Source organism: Balaenoptera borealis (assembly GCF_965194805.1).
Source record: "Balaenoptera borealis genome assembly, chromosome: 4".
In the NCBI taxonomy this organism is placed as follows: domain Eukaryota; kingdom Metazoa; phylum Chordata; class Mammalia; order Artiodactyla; family Balaenopteridae; genus Balaenoptera; species Balaenoptera borealis.
The window spans coordinates 88,388,607-88,415,668 of record NC_138861.1 but is presented as its reverse complement, the minus strand read 5'-3'; the positions used below and the strand labels follow the sequence as shown (position 1 = coordinate 88,415,668).

At 37.1% G+C, this 27,062-nt stretch overlaps 1 protein-coding gene across 1 annotated transcript in view; it reads left to right on the top strand.

The window, feature by feature from the left end:
* The window catches only part of LOC309628069 (uncharacterized protein), a 247,505-nt gene that overhangs the window by 126,910 nt on the left and 93,533 nt on the right, over nt 1–27,062 (top strand). The gene's annotated exons all lie outside the window — the stretch shown is intronic.

Sequence of the window (27,062 nt, the reverse complement as noted above, 5' to 3'; positions counted from 1 at the left end):
TCTCTCAGCAGCCTCAGGAGCAGCGGATTAAATCTTCGCAATCAACTTGATGTACCCTGCATCTGTGGAATACCTGAATAGACAATGAATCATCCCAAAATTTAGGTGGTGGACTTTGGGAGCAACTGTAGACTTGGGGTTTGCTTTCTGCATCTAATTTGTTTCTGGTTTTATGTTTGTCATAGTTTAGTATTTAGAGAATATTATCATTGGTAGATTTGTTAACTGATTAGGTTGCTCTCTTCCTTTTTTTTTTTAATAGATAAATATTTTTTCCTTTTTCTCTTTTTGTGAGTGCGTATGTGTATGCTTCTTTGTGTGATTTTGACAGTACAGCTTTGTTTTTACCGTTTGTCCTAGGGTTCTGTCTGTCCGTTTTTTTTTTTTTTTTAAGTATACTTTTTAGCACTTGTTAACATTGGTGGATTTGTTTTTTGGTTTAGTTGCTCTCTTCTTTCTTTCTTTTTTTAATTACTTTTTAATTTTTAATAATATTTTTTAAATTTTTTAATTTTAATAACTATATTTTTATTTTATTTTATTTTTTCTTTTTCTTTCTTTCTTTCTATTTTTTCTCCCTTTTCTTTTGAGTCATGTGGCTGACAGGGTCTTGGTGCTCTGTACAGGTGTCAGGCCTGAGCCTCTGAGGTGGGAGAGCCGAGTTCAGAACATGGACCACCAGAGACCTCCTGGCCCCACATAATATCAAATGGTGAAAGCTCTCCCAGAGATCTCCATCTCAATGCTAAGACCCAGCTCCACTCAACGACCAGCACGCTACAGTGCTGAACAACCCTATACCAAACAACTAGCAAGACAGGAACAAAACCCACCCATGAGCAGAGAGGCTGCCTAAAATCATAATAAGTTCACAGATACCCCAAAACAAACCAGCAGATGCAGTCATGTCCACCAGAAAGACAAGATCCAGCCTCATCCACCCGAACACAGGCACCAGTCCCCTCCACCAGGAAGCCTACACAACCCACTGAACCAACCTTACCCACTAGGGGAAGACACCAAAAACAACAGGAACTACGAACCTGCGGCCTGGGAAAACAAAACCCCAAACACAGTAAGTTAAGTAAAATGAGAAGACAGAGAAATACACAGCAGATGAAGGAGCAAGGTAAAAACCCACCAGACCAAACAGATAAAGAGGAAATATGCAGTCTACCTGAAAAAGAATTCAGAGTAATGATAGTAAAGATGATCCAAAATCTTGGAAATAGAATGCAGAAAATGCAAGAAACATTTAACAAGGACGTAGAAGAACTAAAGAGGAACCAAGCAACGATGAAAGACACAATAAATGAAATTAAAAATACTCTAGATGGGATCAATACCAGAATAACTGAGGCAGAAGAACAGATAAGTGACCTGGAAGATAAAATAGTGGAAATAACTACCACCGAGCAGAATAAAGAAAAAAGAAAAGAATTGAGGACAGTCTCAGAGACCTCTGGGACAACATTAAACACACCAACATTCGAATTATAGGGGTCCCGGAAGAAGAAGAGAAAAAAAAAAAAAGGGACTGAGAAAATATTTGAAGAGATTATACTTGAAAACTTCCCTAATATGGGAAAGGAAATAGTTAATCAAGTCCAGGAAGCACAGAGAGTCAGATACAGGATAAATCCAAGGAGAAACACACCAAGGCACATATTAATCAAACTATCAAAAATTCAGTACAAAGAAAAAATATTAAAAGCAGCAAGGGAAAAGCAACAAATAACATACAAGGGAATCCCCATAAGGTTAACAGCTGAGCTTTCAGCAGAAACTCTGCAAGCCAGAAGGGAGTGGCAGGACATATTTAAAGTGATGAAAGAGAAAAACCTACAACCAAGATTACTCTACCCAGCAAGGATCTCATTCATATTTGATGGAGAAATTAAAACCTTTACAGACAAGCAAAAGCTAAGAGAATTCAGTGCCACCAAACCAGCTTTACAACAAATGCTAAAGGAACTTCTCTAGGCAGGAAACACAAGAGAAGGAAAAGACCTACAATAACAAACCCAAAACAATTGAGAAAATGGTAATAGGAACATACATATTGATAATTACCTTAAATGTAAATGGATTAAATGCTCCAACCAAAAGACATAGACTGGCTGAATGGATACAAAAACAAGACCCATATATATGCTGTCTACAAGAGACCCACTTCAGACCTAGGGACGCATTCAGACTGAAAGTGAGGGGATGGAAAAAGGTATTCCATGCAAATGGAAATGGAAAGAAAGCTGGAGTAGCAATTCTCATATCAGACAAAATAGACTTTAAAATAAAGACTATTACAAGAGACAAAGAAGGACACTACATAATGATCAAGGGATCAATCCAAGAAAAAGATATAACGATTGTAAATATTTATGCACCCAACATAGGAGCACCTCAATACATAAGGCAAATGCTAACAGCCATAAAAGGGGAAATCAACCGTAACACAATCATAGTAGGGGACTTTAACACCCCACTTTCACCAATGGACAGATCATCCAAAATGAAAATAAATAAGGAAACACAAGCTTTAAATGATACATTAAACAAGATGGACTTAATTGATATTTATAGGACATTCCACCCAAAAACAACAGAATACACTTTCTTCTCAAGTGCTCATGGAACATTCTCCAGGATAGATTATATCCTGTGTCACAAATCAAGCCTTGGTAAATTTAAGAAAATTGAAATCATATCAAGTATCTCTTCCAACCACAATGCTATGAGACTAGATATCAATTACAGGAAAAAAGTCTGTAAAAATACAAACACATGGAGGCTAAACAATACACTACTAAATAATGAAGAGATCACTGAAGAAATCAAAGAGGAAATCAAAAAATACCTAGAAACAAATGACAATGAAAACACGATGACCCAAAACCTATGGGATGCAGCAAAAGTAGTTCTAAGAGGGAAGTTTATAGCAATATAATCCTACCTCAAGAAACAAGAAACACCTCAAATAAACAACCTAATCTTACACCTAAAGCAATTAGAGAAAGAAGAACAAAAAAAAAAAGTTAGCAGAAGGAAAGAAATCATACAGATCAGATCACAAATAAATGAAAAAGAAATGAAGGCAATGATAGCAAAGATCAATAAAACTAAAAGCTGGTTCTTTGAGAAGATAAACAAAATTGATAAACCATTAGCCAGGCTCATCAAGAAAAAAAGGGAGAAGACTCAAATCAATAGAATTACAAATGAAAAAGGAGAAGTAACAAGGGAGAAGACTCAAATCAATAGAATTACAAATGAAAAAGGAGAAGTAACAACTGACACTGCAGAAATACAAAGGATCATGAGACATTACTACAAGCAACTATATGCCAATAAAGTGGACAAGCTGGAAGAAATGGACAAATTCTTAGAAAAGCACAACCTTCCGAGACTGAACCAGGAGGAAATAGAGAATATAAACAGATGAATCACAAGCACTGAAATTGAAGCTGTGATTAAAAATCTTCCAGCAAACAAAAGCCCAGGACCAGATGGCTTCACAGGCGAATTCTATCAAACATTTATAGAAGAGCTAAGACCTATCCTTCTCAAACTCTTCCAAAATATAGCAGAGGGAGGAACACTTCCAAACTCATTCTCTGAGGCCACCATCACCCTGATACCAAAACCAAAGATGTCACAAAAAAGGAAACTACAGGCCAGTATCACTGATAAACATAGATGCAAAAATCCTCAACAAAATACTAGCAAACAGAATCCAACAGCACATTAAAAGGATCATACACCATGATCAAGTAGGGTTCATCCGAGAAATGCAAGGATTCTTCAATATATGCAAATCAATCAATATGATAAGCAATATTAACAAACTGAAGGATAAAAACCATATGATAATCACAATAGATGCAGAAAAAGCTTTTGACAAAATTCAACACCCATTTATGTTGAAAACTCTCCAGAAAGTAGGCATAGAAGGAACTTACCTCAACATAATAAAGGGCATATATGACAAACCCACAGCCAACATCGTTCTCAATGGTGAAAAACTGAAACCATTTCCACTAAGATCAGGAACAAGACAAGGTTGCCTACTCTCACCACTGTTATTCAACAGTAGTCAGTCTCTACTTTGATAGTTTGTGTTTTCATATTCTATTGCTTCTATAACAAATTATCGCAAATGTGGTGGCTTAAACAATACACATCTATTATGGTTTTATAGGTCAAAAGTCCAACATGGGTCTCACTGGGCTAAAATTAAGGGCTGCATATCTTTTGGGAGGCTCTAGGGCACAATTCTGGTTTTTTTTTTCTTTTGCCTTTTCCAGCTTCTAGAGGCTGCCCACATTCCTTGGCTCATGGCCCCCTTCTTTCATCTTCAAATTCAGCAGTGCCAGATGGAGTCCTTCTCATACTGCTATATTTCAGGTTCTCTGCAGCCTGGAAAGTTTCACTGCTTTTAAGGATTCATGTGGCTACATTGGACATACCAGTATACTCCAAGATAACCACTCCATCTCAAGGTCCTTAATCATAATCACATCTGCAAAGTCCCTTTTACCATGTAAGGTAACATATTCACAAGTTTTGAGGATTAGGGAATGGGCATCTTTGGGGGACATCATTTTCTCATGTCAGGTAGTTCTATCTCTTTGTTAAACATCATTTAGGCAGTCCTCAAATAAGTCACTAGAAATGTCTTATGCTTGGCACAGTTTCGTGGGTGCTGGGATGCACTGCCCACATTCTCTCTCCATCACTCAGTTATTCACACCTCTAACTGCTGGGAATGTTGATGGTGATGTTGACTTCATACACTTGGGTCTCTCTTTAGGAATTGCCATCTGCTGAAGAGAACCACCTCACCCAAAGTCACAGCTTCTTCTGAAGGACAGCCTGCATTAGTGACTTGTCATAAGGGGAGTTGTAAAAATCCAGCTCCTCTGCTTCGATGTCAGACAACTCTAAGGGCCGTTCTAGCTCCAGCATCCCCCATCCCCCTCCTTGTCCCTGTGAGTCCTTGTGACTTCATTTCAGTTACGTGTTTCCTCCCTAACCCCATGCCCTCATTTCCCTGCAGGGGTTGATCCCAGGAGCACATTCCAGTAAACCTCATGCATGCAAATCATTACCTCAGTGTCTGTTTCCTGGGAACCTTTTCTGCAGTGTGCTTTGATACACAACATGTGGATTGCTATAAACAATTAGAGCATTCCTAAATCTGAATACCAATAGGAATGAAGAAAACTTTTCAATAATTTGCACTCTCATTGATGAAGAAAAATCACCATGGTTTGCACCCACTAACATCCACGAGTCCTCGTTATTCATATTCTCTACTTGCAAACTTGCCTTCCCACTAAAATTTATTTGTAACCCCCCAAATTTGAATTGCCTGGCGTGTGTATTCCCAGCTGAGTTTGAATAGGGTGATATTCTGCCTTCTCGTTTCAGCTCTCATACTGAAAACAGGTGTCCTTTTTGTGATCTTTTTGTGCCACATTTCTAGCCTCTTTTTTTTCTCTCCTGTTGGTGATTTTGCTGTTTAAAATGGCCCCCAAGTGTAGCGCTGAAGTGCTGCCTAGTGTTCCTAAGTGCAAGAACGCTGTGATAGGCCTTATGGAGAATATACCTCTATTAGATAAGCTTTGTTCAGGTAGAGGTTATAGTGCTGTTGTAACTTCAATGCTATTGAATTAACAATATAGCTGACCCTTTAACAACATAGGTTTTAACTCCATGGGTCCACCTATATGTGGATTTTTTTTCAATAGTAAATACTACAGTACTACATGATCCCCAGTTGGTTGAACCTGTGGATGTGGAACTGTGGATACAGAGGGCTGACTACGGGTCTTGAGCATCCTTGGATTTTGGTAACCCTAGTGGGTCCTGGAATCAATCCCCGACGGGTACCAAGGGATGACTGTATATATTAAATAAGGTGTCTTTAAATAGAAACACACATAAAACAAAGTTATGTGTTAATCGGTTGATGACAATGTTGTGACCAGAGGCTTATAGGAAACTAACTCTTATTTCCTCTAGAAGCAATTCTCTAATTCCTTGTCCATGGTGACTTTATAAAACATAATTACCATGAATAACAAGAATCGACTACATATATATATATATATGCATACATATATATGTATATATATATTTATATATACAATGTGCTGGTATTGTTGTCCTGTACTTTGTGAAGATCCTTGGTGTCCTCAATAACTGTTGTAAGCTTACATGCCTGGAAGCAAGGGAAAAGGAAATACTATTTTCATACCATACTCCACTCCGTTTTATACTCTTGCTCTAAACTGGTTTGTGACTTAAAGGAATGAGATGATTGTTGAAACTTTGCTGGCATTTTTATGCCCTGAGAAAGAGAACTCAAATTCATAGGTGATGCCCTGAGTAGCTTATAGGAGTAAAATGGGCAAGAGGGGCCCAATGAGGCTAATTGGTGGAGGTGAAGGGCAGGCCTAAACATCGCCTGATCCCTCCAGACCGTATTTTGTCTTCTGCAACTTACAGAGTAATCAAGCTGAAGAACAAGCTCCTGTGTTCACACTGCAGGGGGGAGAAATAGCTCCATAAATGAGGGCTTGAGAGGAACTGACTCTACTTATCGGCCTTCTGTGATTCCTAATCAACCCTGCTCCACCTCCCACAGAATTTCCTTGCTTCTCTTTTTGTCTTATTCCCACGGTTGTGCACGTGTGCTGGTACACATGTGGTTCTCCAGTGTTCATCCAAAAACGAATGCCTCCCCATCTTCAACTAAACTTTTTTCAGGTGCCACCAAAGGAAGGCTCAGACCTCACCATCAATTCTCAGCAGATAGTCCCTCTTTCCTGTCCATTTGCTCATGCATGTTAATGTCGACTGTTTCTTATCGGGTTCTAACTGAAAGAGGCACGAGTTCCTTCAGCTCTGTGGCAATGTGGATGCTTGAGTTTTGTTAAATGGGCTTGTTTCAATCAGACAATTGATGATTTCCCAAAACATTTATATAAGTTACATTTCTATAACTCCAATAATAGGTTATATGCACTTAGAGTGAAGAATTTTAAAAGCATTCCTTTGTGCATTATTTTATTTTACTTTTAATTTATCTTAAAATATTATTAGATATATGATCTATACATTATTCCTTTTTATCTTTCTAATTCAGGTATAATTGACATATGGCATTATATTAATTTCAGGTGTACAACATAATGATTCAATATTTGTATGCATTGCAATCTGGTGCATTATTTTATAAAGTAAAGAATTTTTTCATAAAAATGAATATCTACCCCATAATGCATCTCTGCTGTTGATCTGGGATCTGTATGTACTCAAAGATGCTGTTAACTTCTCAAGCACAAACTCCAGAGTAGGAAAAAAACTATTTCTTAATAAAGAAGATTTCAGTTTTTATCTCACGTCCTCCAATTCTTCTTGAAAAAGTCAGTTCTGGGTGGTAATAGTCAATTCCTGGTTGTCTCAGTTAATCATTGACTTTATTCCCCAGGATGCCAATATTTTGCCTAATTCTTGAGGATCTGAAGATCCAAGATGCCAAGGTATGAGAATGAGGATGTGGCAGAGAGGAAGTAAGGAACATCTGGTCCCAAGGCATCCAGGCTGGTGTCCCATGGGACATTCTCAGCATCCTCCATTCTCCACTTGGTACAGGTAGATAACTTCAGCGCCCTCACCATCTCAGCCATCAAGTCTTCCAGGGATCAGCGTCCTCAGCTCTCTAGGCCATGCCCTCATCATTCTTTGGCCACATGAAGAAAGTTCTGTTAACTCCTGTACCACATGGCGAAGCAGGAGAACTCTATGAGGATGCTTTAGGTGTGTCTGCCTAACTACATTTTGTTGTTATTTTTGCTTTGTTTTACAGTCATAGGGAGCAAATTTATCTTTTTTCCCCTGCAAGGCAAGGCACAGATTCTAAACCTCTGCTTTCAGTTCACCAAACCTGTATTGTTATAAAAATGAGGATTTAAAAAATCCAGCACTCCTAGTGCATATAACACGTAATTGGGATTACAGACCTGCAATTTACTTAAACTTATGTGAAACTCCTCAACTGCTTCTGGACCTCAGGTGAGGAGTAAGACACAGCATCTTCATCAGGGACACACTGAGGTATTTTCTCTCTTCTTTCCCTTGGCAACTCCTCCTTTTGTAGTTTATAGAATATTCAGGGGACAAGGTTATTCTGGCCTTAATCTATTCACCCAAATGTATTTTTTATGGCATAAACTTTATGTCTCAAATCCTTCAGGACTTTGATTCTCAAAACATCATTTCTTTCAAACTAGTGCCTCTGTTGTAAATTTCAAGAGACTTTAGATGATTCAAACATGACAGAGATGACTCCCTTGTGATCTGTGTTCAGCTGGTAAAATCTGCCCTGTGGCAAGGGATAGATGAAACGTCAATCCAGTTTGAATGGGGAAGAGCCAGGTGGTACAAGAAAGTGCCTTAGGAAGAGATTGGGGGTATGTGGGACACATTCATTCATGTTTTAAACCATTTTTCAGATACACATGCTTTGATTACACATGAACCTTGTACTTAGAAGTCTTTATCATGAAAAGTTTTAGGACTTGTTATGTTTCCTTCTATGTTTATTTTCTCCCTTTCACGTCATACGACAGAACTCAGAGGCCATATTTCCTAATAAGAAATAACTATTTGATGTTGTGTTATTTCTTTAAGTAATGGACCAAAGATTTCTAAATATGCAAATATCCATGGAACTAAACCTGCCTTCTGCTCTTTGGGGCACGCTAAGTAAATTGAACCATCCATGATTATACGACTTCATTTGGAGCAGATTAGAGGAGAGAAAACATTCATTTCTTTTTTCTTTTTAGTAGCTCTATTTCATACCCTCATCTCTTGATGAAGCATTGAATTCTAGCAGCACATTCTTGTCTCCGAAAGCACAGAGTTTTTTTTTTAATTGTGAGAAGGCTTAATGGGAAGTGACAACCTGCCTCCTCATGATGACTCAATTTTTAGACTATCTAAACTTTCCTAATTAATTTATTTCCAATGCGATTTTCATCCTTCTTAGCATTTTACTGATTTGTGGATTAATCAACTGCAACATTTCTATTGAAAGCAAATGTAGCACCAATTCAAGTAATTTCTCCTTGTGAGAGCTTACTTTCCAAAGCTCTTACCCATACCCTAATTTCCAAAACACAGAAAACAGATACTTTAACACTTTTTAGATGTACCATGTAACCTACTCCTTCCCAGAGCATGTGATTCTCCAATTTGTTCCTGTCCATTAGTCTTCTATTATATTCACTTTCCCCTTTGCCAACATAGACTTAATGTTTGTCACTATAAAGATGCTCTCACTCCCTTTCTCCTTTGTCCTTTTGTTACACTTGATAGCTAAACCACAAGGTAGATAAACTTAACTATCTTCTTTCTCTGTGCCTGCACCCAAACAGCTCCTGAAACAAAGTGCAATAGCCATTAGGAAAAAAAACAAACAGCCAGTGTCGAAATGATGAACACATGAGCCATAACCTGGTAGATGAAGCAGTGGGCCCGGATTTTAGAGCCCCACTCAACCTCAAGCAATCTCAGATAGAGATATTGAGAAGTCCCCTCAATTAGCATGTTGGTTCTGAAACAAGCAACCAGCTGGGACTGCATAGCTTTAATTAGGAAGCATATTCAGGTGGCTTACATCAGAGACATGAAATCAAGGTAATGAAATAGAAGGTGGATATAAAACTAGATGGACAAAAGAGTGAACTTTAATGTAAACTATGGACTTTGGGTGATTACGATGTGTCAGCGCAGGTTCACCAACTGTAGCTAGTATACCGCTCTGCTGGGAGATGTTGATAATGAGAGAAGCTATGCATATGTTGGGGTGGAGCGCACATGGGAATCTGTACCTTCTCTTCAATTTTTCTGTGAACCTAAAACTGCTTTAAAAAATAAAGTCGGGACTTCCCTGGTGGTCCAGTGATAAAGAATCTGCCTTACAATGCAGGGGACGCGGGTTCAATCCCTGGTCAGGGAACTAAGATCCCACATGCTGCGGGGCAACTAAGGCCACACGCCACAACTACTGAGCTCGTGCGCCTCAACTAGAGAGCCTGCGTGCCTCAAACTACAGAGCCCATGCACTCTGGAACCTGCACGCCACAACTACAGAGCCCACGCGCCCTGGAGCCCACACACCACAACTACAGAGAGAAAACCTGCATGCCACAGCTAGAGAGAAGCCCACACGCCACAGTGAAAGATCCCACATGCCTCAACGAAGATCCCGTGTGCCACAACTAACACCCGATGCAGCCAAAAATAAATAAATAATAAATAAATCTTAAAAACAAAATAAAGTCAATAAAACAAAAGTAACTAGATGGACTGTTTACTAACCAGTTCTATCCTGGAGATTCCCCATATTGTAATGAATGTGGATTGAAAACTAATATTAGAACCACATTGTATTAATCTCTGGAGTTTGGAGTTTGCTATATATATATATATATATATATATATATATATATATATATATATATATGTATTTAATTTTATTGACATATAGTTGATCTAGAATATTGTAATTTCTTCTGTACAACAGTGACTCAGTTATACATATATATATATATTCATTTTCATATTCTTTTCCATTATGGTTTGTCACAGGATACTGAATATAGTTCCCTGTGCTATACAATAGGACCTTTTTGTTTATCCATCCTACATATAATAGTTTGCTTCTGCTAATCCCAAACTTCCATTCCTTCCCTCCCCTCCCCCCTCCCCCTTGGCAACCACAAGTCTGTTCTCTATACCTGTGAGTCTGCTTTTGTTTTGTAGATACGTTAATTTGTATCCTATTTTATTTTATTTTACTTTTGTGTGTTTTTTATTCATTTATTTTTTTAAGAAATTTATTTTTTTATTTTTTTTATTTTTTTGGGCTACATTGGGTCTTAGTTGTTGTGCGTGGGCTTCTCATTACAGTGGCTTCTTTTGTTGTGTGGCTTGCGCTCTAGGCACGAGGGCTTCAGTAGTTGTGGTGCACGGGCTTAGTTGCTCTGCAGCATGTGGGATCTTCCCCTACCAGGGCTCGAACCCTTGTTCCCTGCATTGGCAGGTGGATTCTTATCCGCTGTGCCACCAGGGAAGTCCCGTGTGTTTTATTTGTTTTTTTATTTTTTTAACATCTTTATTGGAGTATAATTGCTTTACAGTGGTGTCTTAGTTTCTGCTTTATAACAAAGTGAATCAGCTATACATATACATATATCCCCATATCTCCTCCCTATCCCACCCCTCTAGGTGGTCACAAAGCACAAAGCTGATCTCCCTATGCTATGCAGCTGCTTCATACTAGCTATCTATTTTACATTTGGTAGCATATATATATCCATGCCACTCTCTCACTTCATCCCAGCTTACCCTTCCCCCTCACCGTGTCCTCAAGTACATTCTCTACATCTGTGTCTTTATTCCTTTCCTGTCCCTAGGTTCCTCAGAACCATTTTTGGGTTTTTTTTACATTCCATATATATGTGTTAGCATATGGTATTTGTTTTTCTCTTTCTGACTTACTTCACACTGTATGACAGACTCTAGGTCCATCCACCTCACTACAAATAACTCAATTTCGTTTCTTTTTATGGCTGAGTAACATTCTATTGTATATATGTGCCACATCTTCTTTATCCATTCATCTGTCGATGGACACTTAGGTTGCTTCCATGTCCTGGCTCTTGTAAATAGTGCTGCAATGAGCATTGTAGTACATGACTCTTTTTGAATTATGGTTTTCTCAGGGCATATGCCCAGTAGTGGGATTGCTGGGTCATATGGTAGTTCTGTTTTTAGTTTTTTAAGGAACCTCCATGCTGTTCTCCGTAGTGGCTGTATCAATTTACAGTCGCACCAACAGTGTAAGAGGGTTCCCTTTTCTCCACACCCTCTCTAGCATTTATTGTTCGTAGATTTTTCGATGATGACCATTCTGACTGGTTTGAGGTAATACCTCATTGTAGTTTTGATTTGCATTTCTCTAATGATTAGTGATGTTGAGCATCCTTTCATGTGTTTGTTGGCAATCTGTATATCTTCTTTGAAGAAATGTCTGTTTACATCTTCTGCCCATTTTTGGATTGGGTTTTTTGTTTCTTTGATATTGAGCTGCATGAGCTGCTTGTATATTTTGGAGATTAATCCCTTGTCAGTTGCTTCATTTGCAAATATTTTCTCCCATTCTGAGAGTTGTCTTTTTGTCTTGTTTATGGTTTCTTTTGCTGTGCAAAAGCTTTTAAGTTTCATTAGGTCCCATTTGTTTATTTTTGTTTTTATTTCCATTTCTCTAGGAGGTGGGTCAAAAAGAATTTTGCTGTGATTTATGTCATATAGTGTTCTGCCTGTGTTTTCCTCTAAGAGTTTTATGGTATCTATCCTTACATTTAGGTCTTTAATCCATTTTGAGTTTATTTTTGTGTATGGTGTTAGGGAGTGTTCTAATTTCATTCTTTTATTCATTAGCTGTCCAGTTTTCCCAGCACCACTTATTGAAGAGGCTGTCTTTTCTCCACTGTATATGCTTGCCTCCTTTATCAAAGATAACGTGACCCTATGTGCATGGGTTTATCTCTGGGCTTTCTATCCTCTTCCATTGATCTATATTTCTGTTTTTGTGCCAGTACCATACTGTCTTGATTACTGTAGCTTTGTAGTATAGTCTGAAGTCAGGGAGCCTGATTCCTCCAGCTCCATTTTTCTTTCTCAAGATTACTTTGGCTATTCGGGGTCTTTTGTGTTTCCATACAAATTGTGAAATTTTTTGTTCTAGTTCTGTGAAAACTGCCCTTGGTAGTTTGATAGGGATTGTATTGAATCTGTAGATTAGTTTGGGTAGTAGAGTCATTTTCACAATGTTGATTCTTCCAATCCAAGAACATGGTATATCTCTCCATCTGTTTGTATCATCTTTAATTTCTTTCATCAGTGTCTTATAGTTTTCTGTATACAGGTCTTTTGTCTCCTTAGGTAGGTTTATTCCTAGGTATTTGATTCTTTTTGTTGCAGTGGTAAATGGAAGTGTTTCCTTAATTTCTCTTTCAGATTTTTCATCATTAATGTATAGGAATGCAAGAGATTTCTGTGCATTAATTTTGTATCCTGCTACTTTACCAGATTCATTGATTAGCTCTAGTAGTTTTCTGATAGCATCTTTAGGATTCTCTATTTTTAGTTTCTTGAGGAACCTCCATCCTGTTTTCCATAGTGGCTGCACCAACTTACATTCCCGCCAACAGTATAAGAGGGTTCACTTTTCTCCATATCCTCTCCAGCATTTGTTATTTGCAGACTTTTTTTTTTTTCTTTATTTGGCTGTGTTGGGTCTTCGTTGCTGTGTGTGGGCTTTCTCTAGTTGCAGAGAGCCGAGGCTACTCTTCATTGCAGTGGCTTCTCTTGTTGCGGAGCACGGGCTCTAGGCACATGGACTTCAGTAGTTGTGGCATGTGGTCTTGGTTGTTGTGGCTCATTGGCTCTAGAGTGCAGGCTCAGAAGTTGTGGTGCACGGGCTTAGTTGCTCCGTGGCATGGGGTATTTTCCCGGGGCAGGGCTCCAACCACGTACCCTGCATTGGCCAGCAGATTCTTAACCACTGTGCCACCAGGGAAGTCCTGCAGACTTTTTAATGATGGCCACTCTGACCTATGTGAGGTGGTATCCCATTGTAGTTTTGATTTGCATTTCTCCAATGATTAGTGATGTTGAGCATCTTTTCATGTGCCTATTGGCCATCTTTATGTCTTCTTTGGAGAAATGCCTATTTAGGTCTTTTGATTGGTTTGTTTTTTGTTGTTGAGTTGTATAAGCTGTTTGTATATTTTGGAAATTAAGCCCTTGTTGGTTGCATCGTTTGCAAATATTTTCTCCCAGTCTGTAGGTTGTCTTTTTTTGTTGTTGTTTATGGTTTCCTGCTTACTCCAACTTCTGATTTCTACCCTTGATATGCTACTGAAGATACTTTCTTGGACATCTCCCATCACTTCTTGTTACCAAAACAGTGTCTCTTTGCCACTCTCCAACTTCCTCCACTTCTCTGTGCTTAATATTGCTTGCTCCTCTATCTTACTGAAATTCACCTCTTTTCACTTAGATGCTTGGAAGGGTAGATTGTCAATGACCAAGGAGTGGGATTTCAGCCTTGTCCCAAAATTCTCCATAAATGGGAAGCAATAGTTTGAAAGTGCATTTAATTTTGTAAAATGTCTGTGCAAGTTAAATATATGTATTTTTTTTTGTGTAATGTAAAAACTAAAACATGTCAACCTAGAAGTCTGTCTTCATTTCCTGCCCTCTACACCAACCCATCCCACTCCTCCTCAGTTAGTTAAATAACCTGGTGAGTATTCTTCCAGTGCTTTTTCTGTGTATCCATAGTAATACACTGATATGTATATAGAAATAGACATTTTACAAACATAAATGATATATACTTAGTGATATATGCATAGTTTTTTTTTGGTAACACACGAGCTCAGGTATCTATTTTTATTAAACCTGTGTATTGCTTTAAAGCTAAAAGGAAGAGCTACTAAGGGTAGGAAAGAGAATAGCATGAAAAGTGGGGAGACACGAAGATGGACAGATGGCTTGGTTTATGCTTAAAATATCTTATAAATACATAGGCATATTTCATGTCCATGCCACACAAAGATTCTTAAATTTAGCAGTGGAGGATTAAGTGCAGATTTTGGGATTTGGATTCCTTTTTTAATAGTCTTTTTGTTGCTAATGTTGTAAATGAAACCACAGAGAGATTAATTTAAGGGGCATCAATTAAATTCAATTTCAGTTTTTATTAGGCACTTGAAAAAGAGGACTTATTTCTATATGGCTTTATTTTAATAGTAGGCTTTGATTTTCAAAAGGTGTGAAGTTGAAAGGAGTTACAGTCAAGGAATAGAAAGAGAGCATCTTAATTTTAGTACTCTTCACATTCTGGCTCTGCTGCCCAAGATGATTGTATTTCACAGCCTACTCAATGCTGTAAATATCTTTACATGTGGTAAGTCTTATCCTAGCACTGTAGTAACATGCCTTAAACAAAGCATTAAAAGCTTTGAACAAGATGGCATCTGAGTATAGTGAGGTTTACCCATTTTCTAGAAACATGAAACATCTTTTTAAGTGACTTTCAGAGAATGAAGAAAGATTTGTACTACATAAGAGAGGATTTCAGTGTTCAGGTTAAAAAGAAACTCTGGTTGAAAAGACTTTAGGGGATTTTTCTATAATCTAAATGATTAGAGACTGATATCTCGTCAAGCACTCTGTTGAAAAAGGGCAAGGTTATATAGAAGGGCAGGTATTAGAAACTGGCTGGGGATTTAAAGATAAGGATAAGCAACATTATATTATCATAGATATAGTAGTTACAAACACTGGAGTTATAATTAATCATGTTACATTGAAAGAAGTTAACAGTGATCATTAGCTATTTACCTGTCAAGATCAGAAAGATTTAAATAAAACATTGTACACAAAAAGATCCAAAAGTGAAAAATACTTTAGAATTTAGGGACCATTAAAGAAGAGATAAAGAATGCATTAATACACATTTAATGAAGGATTGGGGAAACTGATATCTTTTCCTAAGGGCTTGAAAACTTATGATGGCCCAACCCTCAGATGCATGGGGTGAAAAAATTATTTATGCAAGATAGCATCGATTGATATTTTTCTCTCATTTATTCCTATAAATGTGGCTAGAAAGACCTTAGTAATTGATAACCTCAAGATTGGTAATTCTCATTGTAATCATTAATGTTGATCATCATACATACCAGAAGCATTAAAGAAATGTGGCAAACAATTGTTTTGAGTTTTAATGATGTGTTGGTTGCATTTCTCAAGGCAGCTGTTGAGGGGCTATTTATTTCTTCCCAGGTAAGGACCCACTTGCCACCTGCCATACTAACATGAATTTTTAATCTGAACAGATGGGCTTTCCGCAGGTGTGGTTACCAAAAAAGAAAAAAGAGGGGGACGGGGAATATGACACACATTTATTTTCTTTAAAATAAAAAGGCATTATATTATTAAAACCAAGATGCCAAGCTGGGACAAAGTGAGAGAGTAGCACCGACATATATATACACTACCAAATGTAAAATAGATAGCTCGTGGGAAGCAGCCACATGGCACAGGGAGATCAGCTTGGTGCTTTGTGTCCACCTAGAGGGGTGGGATAGGGAGGGTGGGAGGGAGGCGCAAGAGGGAGGAGAAATGGGGATAAATGTATATGTATAGCTGATTCACTTTGTTATACAGCAGAAACTAACACACCATTGTAAAGCAATTACACTCCAATAAAGATGTTTAAAAATAAATAAATAAATAAAACCAAGACGCCTTACATTTACTAATCTTTTATCACTGTCCAATTGAGACCCAATTTAGAGAATATTTTGAATAAATTAAAGTACTTAAGTACAGATAGATATCTGGTGAAACCTTGGATTCTGCCCTCACATTGTTCCACCCACTCTCACCTGAGACCCTTACTATATCAGTCTAAGGCTCTATGCAGGTGAATGTATGCTTAAATACTCCTCCAGGAAATTTCAATATGAGCACATCCCATCACCACAACCAAATGAAAACTACTGCTTCAATGTTTCTGTAAAGTGTAATTGAAAAGAGAAATCGAAACTCCTCAGTGTATGATCTTGTCCCAGTTCAAGCACTTACCATCATATTGATTTTTATTTTCTTTTACCCTTCTAAAACTCAGAATCCCTCTTTCCAGGGACAACCTCTTCCTCATGCTTTATAGGCACTGACACTGATCCTGTTATTTCTTTAATCCTCTCCTCTTGGCCACACAAGTGGTCACATGTCCTGTTTAATTCTATCCTATCCCTCCAGCCACAGTGGCTCAAAGTGAGCCAGTGAGAGTGCCTGCCAGGAATTTCTGCCGGAGCCACCAAGGAGAGGACAAGTGTTACTTTTTCCGCTGAGAGTGTTAAGCTGGTAAGGTGTGCCTTGAGCCCCGGATCCCTCATATCTGCCGTATTCTAGATACAGACATTCCAGAATTTTCAATTATGTTTACACTGGCTTAAGTTGGGTTTCTATCATGGCAATTTGTTCAAGTTGGGCAAATGAACAGGCCCAACAAACACATCACACTATATTGGGTAATGGCTTAAATTCTTTGACCTCTTTTCTTCACCTATACAATTTGGATAATGGCATCTACCATGCATATACCAGAGAAATAATGATGAGCTCTAACATTTAAGATGCAAAGCATTTATTATCTTATAATGGGTTATCCAAATGATGTTTCATATACAGCTCTCTAAAATAAACACTTAATTGAAACAATAACAGCAATCTAAGCCAATTATTTAGTAGTATGTAAAAATGTCTTGTTTTATATTTCTTAATCTTTAATGAGTTATTTTGTTGTCACATAAATATTGCTCATCAGCAAAACAAAAAGCTTCAATCTATTTATAAACCAATAATCAACAACAATGAATAATTCTTTATTCACTTAATAGTTTAATCATGTAATAGTTATATCTAAATAGCTCTTTCTTCTTTGAAAAAGTTATACTTTGTCTCTAATTTCATGGTACAATATGTATCAGTGCCTCTCAAATTTACCAATCACCTGGGGATCATGTTAAAATGCAGATTCTAATTCAGTAGATCTAAGGATGGGACCTGAGATATGGTATTTCTTTTTTCTCTTTACCTTTAATTTTTTCAGCTTTATTGAGATACAATTCATGTATAGCATTGTGTAAAAGTTTAAGGCATACAATGTGATGATTTGATATACCTATTTATCATGAAATGATTACTATAATAGGGTTAGTTCACAGCTCCATCACCTCATATAATTACCTCTGTGTGTGTGTGTTGAGAACATTTAAGATTTACTCTCTTTCAGGTATATAATACAGTATTTTTAACTATAGTGACCATGCTATACATTAGATCCCCAGAACTTACTCATTTTCTTACTGGAAGTTTGCATACTTTGATCAACATCCCCCCATTTCCTCCACCCCACCCCAACCTAGCTCCTGACAATCACCATCCCACTCTCTGCTTTTATGAATCTGGCACGTTTATGTTCCACATACAAGTGAGATCACACAGTATTTGTCTTTCTCTGTCTGATTTATTTCACTTAGCATAATGCCCTTAGGGTCCATCCATGTTCTCATAAATGACAGGATCTCCTTCTTTTTAAAGGCTGAATAATATTCCATTGTATGTATATATATCACAACTTCTTTATCCATACATCCATCGATAGGTTGTTTCCATGTCTTGGCTATTGTGAATAATGCTGCAATGAACATAGGGATGCAGATATCTTTTCAAGATAGTTATTTCATTTCCTGCAGATATATTCCCACAAATGGAATTGCGGGATCATATGGTAGTTCTATTTTTAACTTTTTGAGGAAACTGCATACTGTTTTCTACATTAGCTGTAGCAATTTACATTTCCACCAGCAGTGCACACGGTTTCCCTTTTCTACACATCCTCACCAACAATTGTTATCCCCCCCAACAATTGTTATCCTCCCCCTTTTTTTTTATAATAGGCATCCCAAAATGTATGAGATGCCATGTCATTGTAGTTTTGTTTTGCATTTCCCTGATGGTTAGTAATGCTGAGTATTTTTCGTGTACCTGTTGGCAATTCGCATGTCTTCTTTGGAAAAATGTCTACTCAGGACCTCTGCCCAGTTTTAATCAGATTGCTTGCTTGTTTGTTTTGCTCTTGAGTTGTATAAGTTTCTTATATATTTTGGATGTTAACTCATTATCGGATAGATAGTTTGTAAGTATTTCTCACAAGCTTCAGGTGAAAGTTGCATCTGGGCTGCAAACCAGCTTTGAGCATCATAGGACTAGAACAAAACTCCACAACAATATAAACACAAGTCAGATGAGTTGGGAGTTGAAAGATTTCAGGTAGTATAGTCTTTGTTTTCTAATTTAAAAAAAGAACTATGTGATTATAACAAATCTTGGCTTTCATTTTCTCAAGATGAAAGTATTGAAATTTATATACAATAAACAAAGGCACACAGTGGGTGCTTAGTAAATTATTGACTGACTGACATGAAAAATATCATAGAAATCCATGTCTTTGGACTTTTAAGGACCTACTATTCTAAGCGGAAAAAATGGGCTTTTTTTATTAAGTAACTGTAGGAGAGCTTCCAGACTTATATTGAATCTTCATTTTCACATACTAATCAATTTGACAAATATATGTATAAGATCCTGCATTTTTAATAAAAAAATCGAGCTTATAATTAAATGTTGTTCACAGTTGAGTGGCCTAGAGTTCATACTGAAAAGATAAGTTGAAATTGTCGGTGAATGATGAAACACATTTCTGACCAAGTGACTTCAAGAAAACATACACTGGAATGTGATTGTCAGTTATGATGGCTTCTTAAAGGCAGCCTGCATTAGAATGCTGTGCAAATTTCCTTTCTATCCCTTGCAGTGCCCCAGCAGAATAGTAAATATACCATTTTAATATAAAATAGACATCCCAGTTCAAAAGTTGTAGGATATAGGCGACCTTATAAAAGCCAGAAGACATTGAATTATACTGAGAGGCAACATTATTTCACCAAGAAATGCACAAAATTCAGCCATGAAATTTCAGCTAAGAGGTAGGTATTCCTTCTTAGCATAAAAGATTTTGACATTCTCTGCTTAAGAGACTTTTAAAGTGAGAGAAATTTAGTATAACTCAATAATGTTGGGGTGATCGATGGATGTGGTTTCCTTGCTCTAAAGTAGAATATCAACTGTTCAGCTGAGTTGTTGATGAATTGATTTGACCCAGCCTTAAGGATATAGCTGAAAAACAGTAATAATAAGATCAACATTTTTCAGGGGTTTTTTATCCCTTGATCAACGAAGTCTATTTCAGCTTTTAGTTACTAATCAATGTTCCACTAATGCCTTTTACAACAATTCAAAACGACTTGATAGAGCCTCATAAGAGTTGATTTGGTTAATTTTCCCCTTCACATAGGTAAATGTGATCAAATGTATTTTCATTTAGTGAGACCTGAGGTGGTTTAGGATTTTTGAAGTTTATGGGCAGATCCTTTACGAAACTGAGAATTTTCAGCAACACTTCCGTGATCTCTAAACAAAAGAAAAATCTGAGAGTTGATTTAAGATCAGAGCACCTTGTTAAGTTTAACATCAATTCCAGCACAAAGTTATGTGCAATTTGAAGGATAAAAATGACCAGTCTAAAAAGATTTACCCACATAGTGTAGATGATCATTTGTCCATTCAGTTCTTAAGGGGGCTTTTAATGCCTGTAGAGATCATTTTTTTCACTGGTGGTTTTGGAAACTGAGGGAGAAAATGCAGTTTTCAAAATGTGAGCAGCAATGCAAAAAAGACCATCAACTGTATAACATGGCCCAATTATTTATGAGATTTTCAAGAATCCTTTTTTTTTTTTTTTTGCTATATATTGCCTCTTTCTTAATCAGAGTTTTGAAAGTGGACTACTGAGTTGAAAGGGAAGAAAAGCTGAAGAAATGAGTTTATGAATTTAGTTCCATATGGAAACCTCCCTTACATATCTCAGCACATAGCAGTACATAACATATGTAGATTAATGATTTGATTTAGATTAAATATGACTTGTTATTTAAGTACAAAGATAAATGATTAATATCATCATGTTTCCCAAGCCATAAAAACCCAACCCTTTAAAATATTTAGAGAAGCTATATATCATATAAAAGCATTTTTTATGTTCTTTTCTCTATGGTTTGCTGTTGTGTTGCTGTTGTCTGAAGATCTGAAGTAGATTTCTGAATCTTTTGGAAACTTTTTAGTAGAGTTAGTCCCATAGGGAGTTTTTGCCACTTGATCATTATCTTGACTGGGAAGTAAACCTAAGGCAGATAACATGTGAGGCATTTAGCATGACACCTGGCATATACCATCTATTTAGCATTTGCAAAATTATGTATGGTATGCTATATAATTTCTGCATTCAGTATTACACAAATCAGAGACATTTTTCATGTAAAATAAAATGTCTTTAATCACCAACATAGAAAAAAATCGGTGTTCAGGCCAAACTTCATCATAATTGCAAAATATTTAGATTTTTTTTAAAACACTGATGAAGAAGCTCAATTTTTTCCCCTTTTAGCATATGTGAGTAATTTTCAAGACAGCTCTAACGGTAAGAACTAGGGACCTGCTCCTTTAACGCACATGTGCTGAAATGTTCTGTTTCCCAGCTTTATAATTAGAGATTATTTCACATTGATTTTCAGCACAGATAAAATTTAGCTCACTTAAGATATGACAGCCATCATCTCTTATTTTCATTAAACATGCTCTAGAGCGGGTGGTTATAGAAATAAGATAGGAATTAGCATCTGAAAGTTTAAAGATGATTGCAAAATCTTTTCCTTAGAAAATTATGGGTTTCCCTTGGCTTAGCTTACCTAAAATAAATCAGCATTGCTCCAAGTGGCAGCCTCTGCTGCCTGATGTATCACACTTGAGCGTTCATCTACATCCACAAAAGTATGATTTCCGCTCTTCCAAAATATAAGCTGTGTCTTGCTCTTGAGATGTGGGGACAATTGGCTGAGTCTTTTACCAAAGCCCATATGCCCCCATATAATTTGCCCACTTTTTCTTCTCTGAATGTGTCTCAGCATAAATGCATCTGCTTCACCATACATGCTCCTCAAAGCATATAATTGCCTGTGCCTGGGAGCAAGCTTTACAGTAAAATTAAAAATTTAAGGAACTATTTCTAGTTCTGTTTTTAAAATAAATAAAACTTTGTCTCTGTAGGGCCATCAGACAAATCAAGTTAGTTCTTTCACTGATGATCATTTCCTGTGGTGTCCATTCAACAAGAAAAAGGGTCAGTTCATGTTGGCTGGCTTTCAATGGTGGCTCTGTCAGCATTTGGAGATTATGAGAGTTCTTGGCCTTGTTTCTTTGGGACCAAACACTGATGCTCTGTGGAAGAGGATCCATTAGGTGCTCAGGATTTTTTAAAAATTCTCTAAGTTCTCATATGTCTTTCTATTGGCTTCTGGAAAACCAAAGAAGTAACCATAGAATCAAGGGCATACATCTCACTGTTCATCTTTCTCATTAATTTCAGGATATGGGGCCACTGAATTGTGCACTACAGAAAACTTATGATTTAGTAGCACTTGTTACTTGGTATTAGACAAGCCAGTAATGGAGTTCTTATAGAGTAAAGGCTGATTTGGCATGGGTAAAAAGAGTGAAGTGCAGAAAGAAACAGATAAAGCAAGGGTGCAAGAAGAATAGAGACAAGAGATCATTTGGTCCCAGCAGATAGAAAATGTGACCTTGGTCCCTGACTTTTATGGTTCCTACTTCTTGTAGTTAATGAGACATCTCTGAATTTCCTATCCCAGCAGATAGAAAATGTGACCTTGGTGCCTGACTTTATGGTTCCTACTTCTTGTAGCTAATGAGACATCTCTGACTTTCCTATCCTGATAGGCTACGATATACCACTGCTTCTTTCCAATAGAGTCTCCAAAGCATTCAATCACTTATTGAGTTTGTACTATGTGCCCTGCATTGTAGCAGGTACTAAGCAGACAAAGGAGTATGAGATGGACATGGTAACCATCTCTCATAGATCTTTCAGCCTGACAGGAAAGAGAAGCATTGAATAGATAATTACACACACACACACACACACACACACAAATATATATATATATATATATATATATATATATATATATATATATATATATATATGGAAAGAGGAAGTGCAATCTGTTATGGAAGCATATAGTTTGGGTAGCATGAGTCATTAACTTAGTCTGGTAGAGAGGAATATCAATACTGGTTAAGAAGGATCTCTTTGAGTAAGTAACTTGTCAGCTGAGACCTGAAGGATGATGGGCAATTGACTCGGAGAAGGGAGAGGGGAAAGTGAAAGCATTCCAAGCAAAGGACAAAAGAGCTGCAAAAAGCCCGAGGACAGAGAATTGGTATTTTGAGGAAATGCTTATATAAGGAAATCCAATACAGCCCAAAACGAAACTGAAGAATAAGTAAGAGTCAAAACTTGGGAACGCTTTTTTTAATTACTGTAGATTTATAATATATTTTGAAATTAGAAAATGTAATGCCTCCAGCTTTGTTCTTCTTTCTCAAGATTGCTTTGGCTATTTGAGGTCTCTTATGGTTCCATTTGAATTTTAGGACTTTTTTAATATTTCTGTAAAAAATACCATTGGGATTTTGATGGGGATAACATTGAATCTGTAGATCACTTGAGGTAATTAAAACAGTGTTTTACTGGCATAAAGACAGACATATAGAGCAATGGAACAGAATAGAGAGTCCAGAAATAAACTGACCTGTAAGTAGTCAACTGATCTTCCACAAGGATTCCAAGAACACACAATGGGGAAAGGATAGTCTTTGCAACAATGGTGTGGGGAAAACTGAATATCCACATACAAAAGAATGAAATTGGACCCTTGTCTTATACAAAAATAAACTCAAAATGTATTAACAATGTAAATGTAAGACTTGAAACTGTAAAATTTCTAGAAGGAAACAGGGTCTTAACAATGCTTTCTTGTTCATGACACCAAAAGCACAAACAACAAAAGCAAAAATAAACAAGTGGGACTACATCAAACTAGAAAGCTCTGCACAGCAAAGAAAACAATTAACAGAATTAAAGGGCAACCTGTGGAATGGGAGAAAATATTTGCAGACCATATATCTGATACGGCGTTAATATTCAAAATATATAAGGAACTCTTACAACTCAATAGCAAAATATATATATAACCCAATTTAAAAATGGGCAAAGGACTTGAATAGACATTTCTTCAAAGACATACAAATGGCCAACAGATATATGAAAAGGTGCTCAACATCACTGTCATCAAAGAAACGCAAATCAAAACCACAATGAGATATCACCTCATATAAATAATAACAAATTAACATGTACACCTTAAATTTACACAATTTTATGCCAAGTATATTTCAATAATTTTTAAAAAGGAAGACTATTCTCAAAAAACAAATTAATAAGTGTTGGTGAGGATGTGGAGAAATTGGAAGCCTTGTACACTGTTGGTGGGAATGTAAATGTTGCAACACTATAGAGCTACCATATAATCCAGAAAGCCCACTTCTGGGTGTATATCCAAAGGAAGGGAAATCACTATCTCAAAGTGGTGTTTGCACTCCCATGTTTATCACAGCATTATTCACAGTAGCCAAGGTATGGAAACAACCTAAGTGTCTGATGATGAATGAATAGATAAAGAAGGAAATCCTGTCATATGCAACAACATGGATAAGCCCGGAGAACATTATGCTAAGTGAAATGATCCAGTCATTGAAGGACAAATACTGCATAATTCCACTTATATAAGGCATCGAAAATAGTCAAACTAATAGAAGTAGACATTAGAATGGTGGTTGCTAGGGGCTACAGGATGGGGAGTGGAGAGGGTGAGTGGGGATTTGTTCAATAGGTATAAGTTTTTAGTTATTCAAGATGAATAAGTTCTAGAGGTCTACAGTACAACATAGTACCTATAGTTAACAATACTGTGTTGTGCACTTCTTAAAAATTAGGAGACTAGATCTCATGTTAAGAGCAATTACCACAAAAGAAAGAAAGTAGGGCACACAAGAAACTTTTGGAGTTGATGGGTATGTTTATTACTTTTGACTGTTGTGTTGGTTTCATGAGTATGCACATGTCCAAGCTCATCAAATTATGGACATTAGATATGTACAGTCTTTTGTATATAAGTTATATTTCAATAAACCTGTTTTTAAAATCTTTGGGAATACTTTTAAGAACTCTGGATTTTATTCTAAAAGCATGGAGAAACTAAAGTTTTTAAGAAGGGTTGTGACATTTGCGTTTTTCACCATTTAGGACAAATTAAGTCTGTTGCATTAAATACAGAGGGAGATGACATTAGCTGGGACTAAAGCCATGGTTCTCAACTGGGGGCATTACTGCTTCCCAGTGGACATTCGGTAATGCCTGGAGACATTTCTAATTGTCACAACTCTGGGGGGAAGGACGAAGGGCCGTCATTGACATCTAGTTGGTAGAAGCAAGGGATGCTGCTAAACATCCTACAATGCACAGGACAATCTACCATAACAAAGAATTATCTGATCGAATATGCCAATGGTGTGAAGGTTGAGAAACCACGGAGTTGATTGAAAGTAATGGAAATCAAGAGAAGTGGCATATTAGAAAGATATTTAGGGAGTAAAATCAATAGGATTTAGTGATTAGACAGAGTGGTCAAGTGTAAGAGTCAAAAAAGCTTGACTCTTTAGGTTTCTGGCTTGAGCAAGTAATTGGTGGTTGGTGACACCATGAACTGATTTAAGGGACAATTTTGGAAGAATAGATTTTAGATGGAGTAGAGTGGGAAAGATGAAGAATACCATGTTTAACATTTTGCCTCTGAGGTGCCTCCAAGACAGTCAAAGGACTTTTCTGGTTTACGTGTGTATGAGCATTTCTGAGACTCAGGAGAAGCACAGGATGGAGTTAAACATTTCGGAGTTGTTATGAGAAATAAATTAGATACATCAAATGAAGAGCTTAGTACAGTGCCTGGCACATTATAACCATCCATTAAATGTTATTATTACTGACAGTATTGTAGTGATTAAATTGAAGCCAAAAGGGTGAATAAGATTGCTTCAAGAGGGGAAGTAAAATGAAAGAGAAGAGGATGGAGCCCTAAGAAATACTCAAAAAAAGGAGCAGGCAGAGGAGGAGCTAGGAACTGATTATGCAAATAGAGACGAGACATGGGAGGCAAACCAGGAGCATGTGTGTCCCATGAAACAAAGGGAAGAGATGGTTTCTAGAGGAGTTAGTGGTCAACCATACCAAATGCTTCTCTGAGTTCAAGTAGATTGATAATTAATCTTTTTTCAAATAACATTTGAAAATTAGGTCTTTGGTGTTCTTGGAAAATGCTAGTTTGATAAAGCACTGGGGAGAGATTGGAGTGGGTTGTGGAGTTAAGAGGAGAAGAAATTGTAACTTTTCAGCCACTCTTTTGAAAAGCCTCTTTCTTCTCCAAGAAGAAAGCACAGAGGAAGAAACAAAAGAGTTCTCAATAGAAATATTTGACGAGAAGAAAACCTTAGCTTGGTTGTCATTGCCATATACTGAATAGCTGCTCTCTTTTGGTCACTCACCTTGGCATTTTATACTTTTGAAAAAGAAACACGAAGGAGCAATGATATAAATGAGGTGATCTGTGTATGGAAGAGCATGGACAGAGCAAATGCTGTAATTTTTCATTGCTCCAGAACCAAAAGCTAATGACTCAAATTCACCTCTCTGCCTTGAACATACTTTGGCTGAAGGTTAATCACAGTATTTCCTGTGAGTCAACATCTGCCATGTCCTGGTAAAATCTTGTCAACCATTCCAATATTTAGAGCCCCATATGATGATTTTCAAAATTTCCTGAACCATCCGAATCCTGCCAACTTCAAATGTTTCTTGGGTTAACTCATTTCTACCCAATAAATACTTGGCTGCTGAGAATCTAGAAACTATTGCTTTTGCAAATCAGGGATTTTAAATTGAGGAATATGGAAAACTGCAGAAGGAAAGAGGAAAGCCAGAGTATGACCACAAAGAAGACCAGAGAAAATGGATATCAGAACTGTGAATGGATGCTTTTGCCAACCAATCACATCAAGTCTAAAGTAAAAGGAGACCTCAGTTCCTGCTCCCCATTTTTCTCTCAAACTACCTTTTTACCTAAAAAATATCAGGACTTAACATGTGGTCAGCTCATTTCTAGACCAAAACGTAAAAACCAGTGGGTGTTTTATGTGAGTTCACATTTCAACCCATCACAATACTAATTACTATAATGATGACCCAGACCAGTGCTTCTCAAACTGTAATGTGCATACAAATTCCCTGGGGATCTTATTAAAATGCAGATTCT